Source organism: Cyanistes caeruleus, chromosome 5, assembly GCF_971803275.1.
Source record: "Cyanistes caeruleus chromosome 5, bCyaCae1.hap1.1, whole genome shotgun sequence".
Lineage (NCBI taxonomy): Eukaryota > Metazoa > Chordata > Aves > Passeriformes > Paridae > Cyanistes > Cyanistes caeruleus.
In genome coordinates, this window is record NC_141705.1 from 50,295,978 (window position 1) to 50,308,905 (window position 12,928).

A 12,928-nucleotide genomic window follows, 5' to 3' on the forward strand; every position below is an offset into this window, starting at 1 on the left:
AAGCCGTATATCTTTGTGGGTCAGATGTGCCAGGCCATCGGATCTACACTGTCCAATAGATCCGGTTGTCTCTCTCCTCTACCTGGCTAGAGGCAGGGACCCTCTAATCCTGGTCATGGTGCACGTTGCTCTCCTCCGGTGAATATGCTCTTGATGTCCCTTCAAGAGGATCACTCATATCATCATTTCTATACCTTCTGATGTTCTGGCCACGAGAGACCGGAGCGGCGCTGGCTCTAGATGAGCTCCTTGTGGTAGTTGTCCCTCTTTTTAGTTCACGTACCCGGGCTGCTAAGGAGGAGGTGGGTTTTCCATCCCACTTCCTCATGTCTTCTCCATGCTCCTGGAGAAAAAACCAGAGGTTACCTCGTGGAGTGTATCCTTTCTCCCTGGCTGGGGAATGCCTACTCCTAATAGCAGAGACTCTTGTTGGTTCTGGGGAGACGTGGTAAATTTCTTCCTTAAGTTCCTTTTTTAGTTTCTGATGGCCCTCTTCAATCAAGCTCCGGACTTGCTCAGCCAGCCTTGTTTCCACAGATGAGACATGGGTGCGAAACGGGGCAGTGACAGTGTCCTCGTAGATTCTTAGTTTATTGGCCAGGACACCCACCCTGTCCTCACCTTCCCTCCATTGCAGTGTTGCCAGGTAACGGGAGTACATCTCTGGTCTAAGCCGTGCAAATCTCAGCCACATCTGTGACGTGCACTGGACACCATCTGGGCTCTTAGGAAATCTCTCATCTTCTGCAAAAATGATCTCCAGCACAGCCAACTCCCTCAGGCATCGGATACCCTGTTCCATTGTGCTCCATTTTCCCTGGTGCACCTGGAGGTCTTCTTTGCAGAGGTATCTGTCCCTTACACTTGTCAGCAGTCGCCTCCAGAGGCTGAGAGTTTCTTGGGTTCTCCCAATCCCCTGGTCAATGACCACATCCCGGGACAGCGATCCCAGTTGCCTGGCCTCACTTCCATCCAGGATGGTGTCGTTTGCTGCAGCGTCCCAGATGCGGAGCAGCCAGGTTAGGATGGACTCGTTCGTCTGGCGGGTGAATTCCCTCCGCAGGTCACGCAGCTCACCTAGGGATAGAGAGCGAGTGATAATCTCTGGTTCTGTCTCCTCTGCTGCGTGTGAAGGTCCTGCCTCACCCTCATCAGTCACTATGCGGACTGATTTGCTTTTTGATTTCTTTTTCTGAATGGGGGCAACTTCTACCGGTTTAGGCTGCTCTGGTTCGGTGACTGTTTGTGTGGAGGTGCTCATGGCCCTTTTGGTTCCTTTCTCCTCTGTGGTAGTCTGCGTAGACATGGACGCTGTTGTTTTGCTCTTGGTTCCTTTCTCTTCTGTGGCAGTCTGAGTGGACACGGATGCTGTTGCTTTGCTCTTGGTTTCTTTCTCCTCTGTGGCAGTCTGCGTAGACACGGACGCTGTGGCTTTGCTCTTGGTTCCTTTCTCCTCTGTGGCAGTCTGTGTGGTCATGGATGCTGTTGCTCTGCTCTTGGTTCTTTTCTCTTCCTCCTCAAGAAGACACTGTACCACACCAAACAGTGCTTTGTTTCTAAGCATGGTGTACATGGTGCAGGCCATGCAGAGAAAACAAAACAGCAAGACTAGGCTGTCCTTGGCATCCAGAGAGAACTCAATATTTTTAAAAACTGCTGTGCCTGACCTGAAAGGCTGGAAGAAACCACTCTCCACTCTTCCCACCAAGGGCAGGGTGCGATTGTTGAGAAGGTCCCAGATGTAGCAGCCCAGACTAGGACAAGCAAACAAAATTGAGTATATATTCCGAATGGTATTCATTGCTTCACAGGTTATCATGCCATAAGCATAATAAACTAATAAAGCAATTCTCATACCATTCCCTGGTCTCAACAGGAGCAATACAACAGGCAAGTAGTTCTCCATGTGAGGGAAAATATAGAGAGCAAGATACAGTACCCATATAGACAAGCCAACCACCATGGTGGATAGGTTTCTGTTAATATGAAATTGCAATTCTGACTTTCTCTCAGGTTAATGCCCCACGTTGGGCGCCAAAATATGTACTAGTTTGAAATCAAACCAGTGAGAGATCGCAAGTCAGAATTATAATTTAATAGGAAAATGATAAAAAGAATAAATGCAATAATATCAAAAACACTGACAGATTCAGAATACAGCCTGGAACCCTGTTAGGGTGATGGTAGTCGTCCAGATGAGGTGGTCTTGTTGAAGCGTGATCCTCTGGAAGAAAGGGGGTCTGGTCTTCAGCTGAAAGTCCAGCAGTAGCTCCTGTCCTCTGGAAGTCTCGTAGGTAAGGGCTGCTGTGGTGTTCGAATTCTCAGCTTATATCCAGTATGGAATGCTTGGCTCCTCCCTCGGGGAGGAGCATCTCACAATGGGATGGTGAGTCATGAGATAAGGCCTTGATGAGCCATTAACAGAAAACAGTCCAGGAGGAAGTTATCTCTGAGTCATGCAGCAAGGCAGTGGTGGGCCCATTAACAGAAGGTAGCCCGGGGGGGGGGGGGGGGGGGGAGGCAGGGAGCACTGCCTCACCTGGTTTCAACAGTACATGAGGATGGTGATAGAATATACTGCAACCCAGGACAAGTGAATATAGAGTTAATTTTCACCTCTCTTTCTACAGAAATTATACTTTTATTTTCTCCACTGCTAATTCAAAAATAGATATTTAAGAAATATGGCAGTTCACACTTGAACAGCAGTAAGCTGAGTAGCTGTTGACATTTTAATTAGAATACTTTTAGTGGAAGAAGTTCCAAGAACAAACTGAAATGAAGAAAAAAAAAAATCACTTTTAATTAAATAAACCCAAACAAATAAAGCTATATTTCTAATTTGAGAACTGTCATTAGTTTGTTTATTTGTGGCCTTCATCCCCAGTTCTGAAAAAAAAGGCCAAAATAGTTTATTAAATTTGTTATTATCATACAATTATAAAAAGGTTCTCATAACTTTTAATGAAAATGACTATACAAATACTAATTTATTTGCTCTTCCAGAGCAACTCCCAAGTCCCAGTTTCAAAACACTTAGCAAATATTACACTATAAACCTCACACCAATACTGTTATCACACTGCATCCTATTAGCTCCTGCCACCGCCAGCAGAAGTGCCTGAGGCAGAGAGATGCAACAATTTAGCAGGGACAGGGCTCATCAGTACTTCTAAAGACTAAGCAGTATCGAGTCTTCATTTGAAAAAGTGCACAAAAGCCACTAATAAGTGGATTAAATTTATTTGGTCTCAGATGTCGTAAGCAGTATTCACAGTAAGGAGTCCGTCAAGATCTTAGCTATGAGAGTGCAAGAAGGGGAAGCCTTGCATATCGATGTATGAATACGTCTCATTCCAGTTCATTCACAACATTGCGCCTTATTCTAGGAATTCAAATCCCACTTCTCTTCCAGCAGCAGGTACAACAAATGAAGTGAATGGGATCATTCATCCACATCAGAAAGAGAGCAGAATTTGCCTGGCAATAATGAAAGGAATTCTTTTCTTCCAGCCTATCACCGCATGCTTCACTTGCAGCAAAGGGACAATTTAACGGTACCAGCTCTTCCCACATCCACCGGCAGAAACCCACTCATCTCAGGGGGACTGCGACTTGAAGGACTGACCTCTATTATCTGAAATGTCAAACTGTCATAAATTTGCCTGCTTGATTTTCTCCCCCCATGGCTGTGGCAGCTCCTGACCCAGCAGAGCTCTCGGGCATTTCCACATCATTTCTACAAAACACAGTTCTGAAAAAAGATCGGTGAGGGATGGGGATAAATGTGTGGAAATGTGCACAGTCTGTGGGGTCCAGAAGGAGACTTATTTTCAGATTAAAAAACTGAAAATAACATTTCATATTTTGCCTTTTAGCTGTTGGAAAAAAACCTCTGCTTTTTTTTTTTTTTTCCTGGTCTGCATTTCTTGGGGATAAAACACTGGATTTCAGCCAAAATACAAAGGAAGTATCTTTATCTTTATCCCACTCGTACCCAGGCATGTGGGCATGTTCTGTTGTCTGAGAAGAGGTAGAGGCAGCAGAAGAGCCTGACAATGTTTTAGCCAAACATACCTTAGTATTTTTTTTAAGTACCACACACCTGGTTCTCTCCAGTTAAGTGACTTAAACCACTAATGAACTTTTATGCAGCTCTCTATGAAAATTACATCCTAAATTGCAAAAACTGCTGTGTAACTTCAAATCCTTTAACCATGAAAAAATGAAAAGGTTCTGACAAACATTTACAAGAATGCACCTGAACCTGAGGAAGCTGATAGAGTGCAGGTAAATGTTTTCTTAAGTAAATCCAGGGACACACATGTGTTACCATAAGGGACAGCAACCTAGCTTACTCCATGACCTTATCAGCATGGATAAAGTCAATACCTCTGTTTTGTAGACCCATATTTTTACAGTCTCAAAGGTCTTTTTTGTATCAAATACCCTTTCTTCTATCAGAAATATCAATTGTTTTCCCATCCCCGATGGCTGAGAAGATCATCTATGCATAAAGTGCTGCAATGTAATGTTGTGAATTAGGAGCAGCATTCCCCAATTTAGTGTTCCCGCCAAAAAACTCCAAATCTCGTGCCATCTCCTGCCTCTGCCACTCCCCTCCCCTGCACAAAAGATAAAGTTCTTGGGTTGAGATAAGAACGATTTACTGGAAACAGCAGTGGATCAATAAAATGAACAGTAGCAGCTGTAGTATCAGTATCAATGTATCAATAACAAAGGGTATGAGAGAGGCAAACAATTCACACACAATTGCTCATCATGGAACTCCCCCTACCCTGTTATGTGGCTGGAAGGGACCCCTTCCCCCCACTACCTCCAGGCAATGATGAGAAATGGTACAGAACAACTTCTGGGTCCTAGCCATGCCCCTTCTGGCTACTGCAAATAATAACCCTGTCCTGGCTGGAACCAGGACATTATGACATTTCATATTCCAGCAGCAGTAACCAGTACCAGGAAATGCATGTGAGACATATGCAGAAAAAAAAATGTATAGTCACTGTTTGAAAGATAGAGAAGGAAATATTCCAGAGGGTCAGCCCAAACCCAACACATTGCAAATAGGTTACACAAGCCCAGAGGCTTGAGCTTGCCTTTTATAAAAGAATAAATTTCAGTCCAAATGAGTGACTCTCATAAAATAGCACTTCTGCCACTCTGCTGGCCTGGAGGTGGTCATGTTAACTCTGAGAAAAGGGATACTTTTGGTTAGGAAATGTTTTGCCACGGGTATGACCGTAGTAGTTCAAGAACAGTGAATAGCAGTGTATCATAACAGCCCTCAGAGAAAGGAAAGAGCAGAGATTTAAGTAAGTCTTGCTTAGATTGATCAAGATATGTCTGAGAATGAGAAGGGATATATAAAAGCTGCATAACTCTGAATCTAGGCTGAAATTATGTCTCTAAAGACAAAATTATGTTTAAAGAGACATTGCGTTTAAAAGCTTTCTCTTAAAATCTATGAATTCTACTGGTAGATGATGCTTTGAAATCAGATACTGGTTTCAAGGAAGATTTCAAGAAGGTTGGTTATTTTTCATATCAGTTCCCTAGAAGTATAATCCAGGAGGTGTTAAATAAAAGGCATTTTACATAACCCACAAGCTTTGCTCCTTTTCAGTTAAAGGAAAAGTGATCAGCTGGTGAAAGGAAACTCCACTGAAAGCCCATTTAACAAAGTATTACATAGAACCAAATCCAAAGAGGAAGGCTGGAAGAAAGGGAATTTATTATTTATTTATAATAAATTATTATTTTATAATAAATTTTATATACATTATTTATAATATTTATAATATAAAATTAATTATTTATATTATAAATATTTTTTTTTTTGTGATTTTATGTCCTTCTGCCCCAGTTCAAGAACAAAGACTGTGTAGGTTTCCCATGAACCGGATGGTGTCAACTTTTGCAGTTTTCCTGTTGATTCAGCAGTGCTAATTCTCTAATCCATCCCTGCATTCATGTGCTACAACATTCTCATCAAACATTCTCATAGATTTCCTGGGCAACTGGTTCACTTAGTTTTGGAATCATATCAAACTTTTACCTCTAGTCATTACCCCTTCCTTTCCACACAAGTGTCTTTCACTGCCTCTTCTAGTTTCCTCCACAAGTTAGACCTAGAGCAGATCTCATTAGATGTGTGCCCTTCAAAAAAACCCTAGATTTATTTTCCATTATATGCTTTTTGTAAGCTTTCTGTTTTCATCTAATATCTCTCTTATATCTCTAATATCTAGGTTGTCACGAAGACTAGAGCCTCTTTGTTTGCAACAGACTTTAAAGGCTCCAGGAAGTATCAACTCTTCTCAAAGTCATGCTAAATTTAGTTGATTTATCTTTGTCACCTACATCATTTATATCTCTGTAATTGTTAGAGTCAAACTTCCGTAATGCTCTCATCTCCTTCTTGCTGCAAGTGATTTTGACCCAGATGGGTGGTATTGCTAACAATCTATTCCTGTACTAACACACACCAGGATCTCTACCTTTATTTTTCTCTTTTCTTTATATAATGTACCCCACAGTACATGTGCTGTGAATCCATATTTCTGCTACCCTGTGACACTCAATTTCATATTTTCCAGCAGCAATTCTCCTTCTTCCTTCTTTTTGCTCATTTGTCTTGCATCATTACAAAAAGATTTCAGTTTGTTTTGAAGCCCAGTAAAGAAACAGCTCTTCATTTTCCTTCACTGCATCTATCTCCTCATGACACACAAGAACTACTGCTTTTTACCTGATCATCCTTCTATCCTCCAGTATGTTTCACCCTTTGTTATATGTTACATTTTTATATGTTTTTTTTTTATTTTGCCACCTCTGAGTATTTAAGTATATTTACCAGCCATGCCAAGCTCACCCCCTAAAGGTACTAGCCCAGCTACTCCAGTGGAGTCCATCAGTCCAAAGGAACTCCTGTTCCATGGATGCTTCCTAATGGTCAAACACCCTCAGACTTTCCTCACAGCATTTATCCTTGAGCCATCTGTTCACCTTTACTGTCTCGCCATGCCTTTACCTTCCTTTTCTGAGGACTGGAAAGCTTCCACTGAATGTCATTCACATGGAAATATCATTGCCACCTGGCTGGAAGAAAATGTCTTCCATGTTGCAGATACTGCACCATTCTAAAATGAAATCATGTTTACAATGAAGACTGTAGGCTTCCTACATCCAAATCTTCGTTCCTCCAGTGGCTACTAGGACAGAGAAGTGGGGCCACTTTCCCAGCTGCTTTTTGCAATCTTATTAGACAGCAATTCAGAGAAACAATACAGAAGAAAGATGCTGGCAGTAGCACTACCAGAGGAGGAAAGGGCAGATATCCTAGAACAAGATGCAAATTTTCTGTAATTATTTACAGGTAACATGTATTTGGAGTTGGAAAAATATACTTCTTACAGCTACTGTGACCCTGTTGGGCAGCATAGCGCTGCTCTTTTACAGCAGATCTTATAAATGGAAATATGGAAAAAGGTAATAAATATCCTCAGGTAAATCCCAGCCAAAGTCAAGTCAGTAAATTCTTTTTCTTTTATTTAAAGGTGGGTGAGATTTCACATGTGTTATTTAGGTGGACTGCCTTTACAACAGTAAAGAGAGAAACAGAGGGATACAAAAAAACCAGTGTTGGAATACTTTCCTATCGGTCTCAACAGTCCTGATTCAGGGGCCTAATAATTCTCTGAGTTCAAGGGCTTCTATCTCACTGCATTGAAAGCACTTCCACACAGGAAAATGCCCCAGCACTGTGTTGGTTTATCTGATGGTGAGTAACATCAGCCTGCAGCAACAAAGGGTGCAGAGACAAGGGGAGAGCAGGCTCTGCCCACATCCCACTCAGTCACTACAACAGCAGCCCAAACTCAAGGGCTGTGTGATCATGGTAGCAGGGTGTTAAGGCTCAACAGCTTTGCTATCCTCAGCTCAGCATCCTGGCTGCTTGGCTTCTGCTCACCTTGGACACCAGGCAGGGTCCAGACAGCTTAGACCAGAGTTTGCTGCTCTAAACCGACATGGCAGCTCTCGAACTATACAATTTCACACCCTCTTTTTTATGCTTTTATACATAAATTATACCAGTTTAGACTTCTTACACGCTACTATTCTGGACATATTTAAACCTTTTAAATATTTTCCACTGTTTTCACAAGGACAAAAATTAACACTTTGTTTTATCAATGGGTGGCTTTTCCCACCTAGCAGCACCATTCAGACAATAGGTTTCTATTTAGCTGAGCCATTTCTTTCTGAAAATGGGGTACACATAAACACAGCCTGGCAATCTTCTTACCCTTTTCCTATCCCTCTCTACTTCACTACTCCATAAACAGTAACCATTTAATATTAAGTCTGTGTTGCCCTGAAGAGCCACACAGCACAACTCAGGTGCAAGGGCCACATTTGTGATGCAGCTGAAGTGCAGCTCCATCACAGCACTAAAGCAAGCTGAGCAACTCGACGACAGAGAGCCATCATTGAGAAGCTAGACAGGGTTTTAAGAGCGCACAGCTATTCTCTGAGTTAATACATGAACTGCAGTTTAATGTGCTGCATGGCCACACTTGTTTCAGCACTAGGAAATGTGGACAATTTTTAGATCTACGTAATTATGTCAGCTTCATTGCATAGATGAATGAGAACCTAAAGAGTTTTGTACTTCTATAAGTTCTTGAAGAGTATACAGGAAGAAAATACGAGCTACCCCAAACAGGAAAAATAAAAGACTTTTCTCTAGCTAGTATATCAAAAGGCAAGCAGTTTTCTTTGTATTTACTTCTATCCCTGCAGCTACAATGAATTATTTAAGCAATATCTATAGAGTACAGGATTTGCGCTTTTATTTTATTTATTTGTCTATTTTATCACGGGCTACTTACAAGGGCAAGTGTGCTGAGTCAATGCTGGTGTAAACCACTGCACTTTTCCTTTAACCAGTGGAACTAGGCAAATTGACACCCATCACAAAGCTGACTCAATATGTTTAGTGCAGGACAGCTTTCTTCAGGTTATTAAAAATGCTCTTATTTACCACTATTTTGCAAAAACCACAGTTGGCAAGGTGTACTTCTTCCCTCTCCCCCTTTTATTTTTTACCCTCTCATTTATTTTTAATACCATTAAAAACCTGGAAACGTCCAATGCATCTAACCAATCTGTAGTTTAACTCACAGTATGCACCTTCAGGAAGGACTCTCCAGGTAAACCCAGCACTGGAAAATGTGCTGCAACACAGAAACCTTCAATCTACTTCTGAATGACCCGGTAGGGCCACTTGGCAGAGCACCTGACTACAGAGAAGTGTCAGGTTGGTTTCTAAAAGCAGCGAAATTACATCAGTGCTGCCTTCTGCCAGGGCTAACTGGGTCAGCAAAGCAGCCCCTGAAGGTGGCCATGTGGTTTGTAGCTCTAGAGGTCGTTGTTTCAGACCTAGGTCATACCTCTGCATAGTGCTCACCCTCCCACCTTGAGGTCTAGATCCTCAGCTGATTACTCCGTGCATAGTGGAGCATTAAGTCTCACTAACAAGTTAACTCTGTTTACATAAAAAGACCTCCTCACTCTGTACTTTTTATAGGATAATAAAAAGGTTGAATAAGTTAAATGCTGTTGAACTCCATGATAGGAATGTGATAACTTTAGAAATTGGCACCACCAGAGAACAAAAAATTTAAGTCCACACTTCTCACTGGCAAGCCTGCACTTTACAGGAAACACACCATGTGAAAGGGCAACAAAATTGTTTAAGTGGCTTGTTCCCAAGGCCTAAGGTAATCTGTGAAAAGCAATTCTGGCTCCTATCAATACTTTCTTGGCACTAGGAGGCAAAAACTGTAGACAGGAGACAGGGCATAAGTCCAAAGAGTCACTCTGTTCCAGGTAGTGTTGGCATGAAAACCCCTTGAAACTGTAAGCGGCTATTATTGTTTATAGCAGCACTAAGAATAGAGAAACCACAGACAGACAAATCACAGCTGATAGTCTGGGTCCTTAAATTGTTCTGTGTTGTTTATAGAAATGTATTAAAGACTATTTGTACAAGCTACACAGTTATACAAGTGTTTTAAAATTTAAACTGCAATAATACTGCTGTCTGTTAAATCCTTTACGCAAATTAGTAATTGAAGGATCTGACCCTAGATCAGTAGAATATAAAATGCATAGACCTCCAGGTATGTCACCAAATGAAAGCAAGTTGTGTGACATTAGTTTATTAAATAGCCATAGCTGCCCTTCATTCTCTTGCTATAACACACACGGGGCCAATAGCCTGATTTTGGACATGAAATTAATTGTAACTGTCTTGCTGACATTTCCAGGTATGTTGAAAGATATTTCCTTATGAGTTCCTCGAGGTGGGAGCCACGCTGTCACTACTGTTGTCTGAGGTCCAAAAAGACTGTGATTGTTGTGTAAGTCCTGCAGAGTTTATCCTAAAATAAATCAGTTCCAGCATCCTTTGGTATATGAACTGTAAGGTATCTGCCTCTCTGTGCACACCTTTTATAACAATGTGACACCCAAAATTATTCATGCAGGACTGCTAATAGATCCAGAGTTATTGGCCAGTAATCTCAGCAGCATATTGTAAGTTTTCAGGAGGTTTTAGCTTTGAGATGATGGACCATGAATTTGGAGTCAGTCAGACAGGGAATCCTGCTTTCATCCAGGTTGATAATTCTGAACCAGCCTGGTTAGGTTTTCCCTAATGTGAAGGTGGGATCCATTACATTGCTGCTCATCAAAACAAACAAACCCTATAGAAAAACATCCACCAAAACCCTACACCAACAAATCTGCAGATTTCAATTTAACATAGTCCATGTTTTAAGGAAAGTTCAGGACAGCTGCCTAGTCATTTAACTGTAACAAGCAAGAGAAAGTACAAGCGAAAGGGCAGAAAAGCCAAGGTGCTTATTAATTCCATGCTTTCAATTTGATGACATTTTTGTAAAGTGTAGGAAAAAGCTTTAATTCTAGTCATACAGGACTCTGAGATCAGAAGCAGCTTTTGGCACCTGAAGAGCAAGTTCAGGTCATGTGCACTGTAAGACTCAAAGACAGAAAAGCAGAAAGACCAAAACCTTGTTCCAGTCAATATCTTTCCAAACATTTTGAACTCAAATGAAGGGTTGTAGGCTACAAGCCTACAAGCTGTATATATAGGCTCAGAGTATATATCAAGCTGTATCATATAGGCTCAGAGTTTACACGTGGCATCTGGCTGGTTCACAATATTGTTTTGACTGAGTAGTTGGGAGCTTCAAACTAAAATGCAAGCAAATTCAAATTTAGTTATTCTGCAGCTCATGCAGCATTAGATTAAAACTAGATTTAGAACAAGATCCCAAAGGCTCCAAGAGAAAGATTCTTGTATGCTGCTGCTAAGACTAATACAGTTATAGTTTATTAATGAAGAAGGTAATGCATAGTGGAATGTCGTTAATTCTTGCATGTAATATTGGTTTCTAATTTGAGGAATTGTGTCCATTTATCTGTAGTTTAGTTATTTAGATTTATAGCTTGGCAACTCAGAACAGCAAAGTGCTGAATTCTCTGTTACCTGGGGAGTCTGAAAAATAAAATACCTGTTCCTTATAAAGACAACCTCTATATTTCCCAAGTCTTTTTGTTCTGGATTTATGATTCAGTTCTTCAAGGGAGTCAATGAAAAGCCCTTTGGTAACATTCACAGCATGCCTCATCCCAGATCTTTTCTCTCTCGATTAAGGCTTTTATCTATAAAAGGGCACTTTATTTCAGTGCCACTCCTAGGGCTGACTGTTGTTTTGGTGCTCAAAGTCATCTTCATGAAAAATTTGTCAGGTTTTCTATCAGTTATGAAGGTCACCAAGATGATGTTTAGCATTTCAGGCCATGCCTTTCTATCAGGGAACTAAGGATGTATTAATATCAGCCAAGATAGTACTTGTAATAGCCAAGGGTCAATTTAAAAAAAAAAAAATGCCCATTGGCACTTCATTTATTCTGCTCCCTACCTGAATCCAGGGACACTCTGAAGCTCTTTGCTGAAATAGCTCAAGAATTGTAGCCTTTAAACAAAAAAAATCTCAGTCATTCCCCATAGAATGACTGCTGATCTCAGCTGCAAGGCTTCCTCAGCCTGCTCAGCAGGGAAGCATGAAGATGTCAGGTAAACATAATCATGCTATTTGTGGAAAGTGTGAGATGAGAAAGAGGGAGGGTAATGAAGCATAGACAGAGCAATTCAGTTTCCCAGTCTATTTAGGTAGATTGTCTTTCTCTAATTGTTTTTCTCCCTGGAGGTACAAACACAGCAAATTTCAATACCATAAAGTTAAGCTTTATTATTGCAGCTTTCATTTCTTTCACAAAGAAATATGCACTATATTATAGCAGCGCCTAGTAGCATGCTATAGTTAAAGATGTCAGCAGTTGTGCTACAAACCTCTATTTTTCCATGAGAAGTAAAAACTAGTGTTAGGATAAAATGATGCATATAAGGTGGGTGTCTAGTTTCATATCAGTTCATAGAAAAATAAAATAAAAATCTAGTCTATTCTCTGGTAATTGCAGATGATAACAGTCATTAAAAAAACCCCAAACAAATAATCACCCCCACAAAAAAAAAAAAAAAGAATACTCTGATACAATATCATCTATGCTTCAAAAGGTTGGATAGATACAAGTTAAATGTATCATTTTGCAAATGTTTAAATACTGCCCCCAGTGACTTCAGTCATCATCTTCAGGATGAAAGGAATTTCATCTCAGTGCAGCAAAAGTCCTACATTTAAATCGGTTTTGTGCAGCAGAAGCCAATCCAACAAAGCCCATATTTATCTCATTAATACTTAAATATGTGAACAGTTCATTTGAAACCATCAGGACAAGACTGATCATCACCTTGTAG

General features: G+C 40.9%; 1 long non-coding RNA gene across 1 annotated transcript in view; it reads right to left on the bottom strand.

Annotated features, from left to right (window-relative positions):
- Nucleotides 1-12,928, bottom strand: part of LOC111929425 (uncharacterized) — a 319,169-nt gene that overhangs the window by 129,313 nt on the left and 176,928 nt on the right. The gene's annotated exons all lie outside the window — the stretch shown is intronic.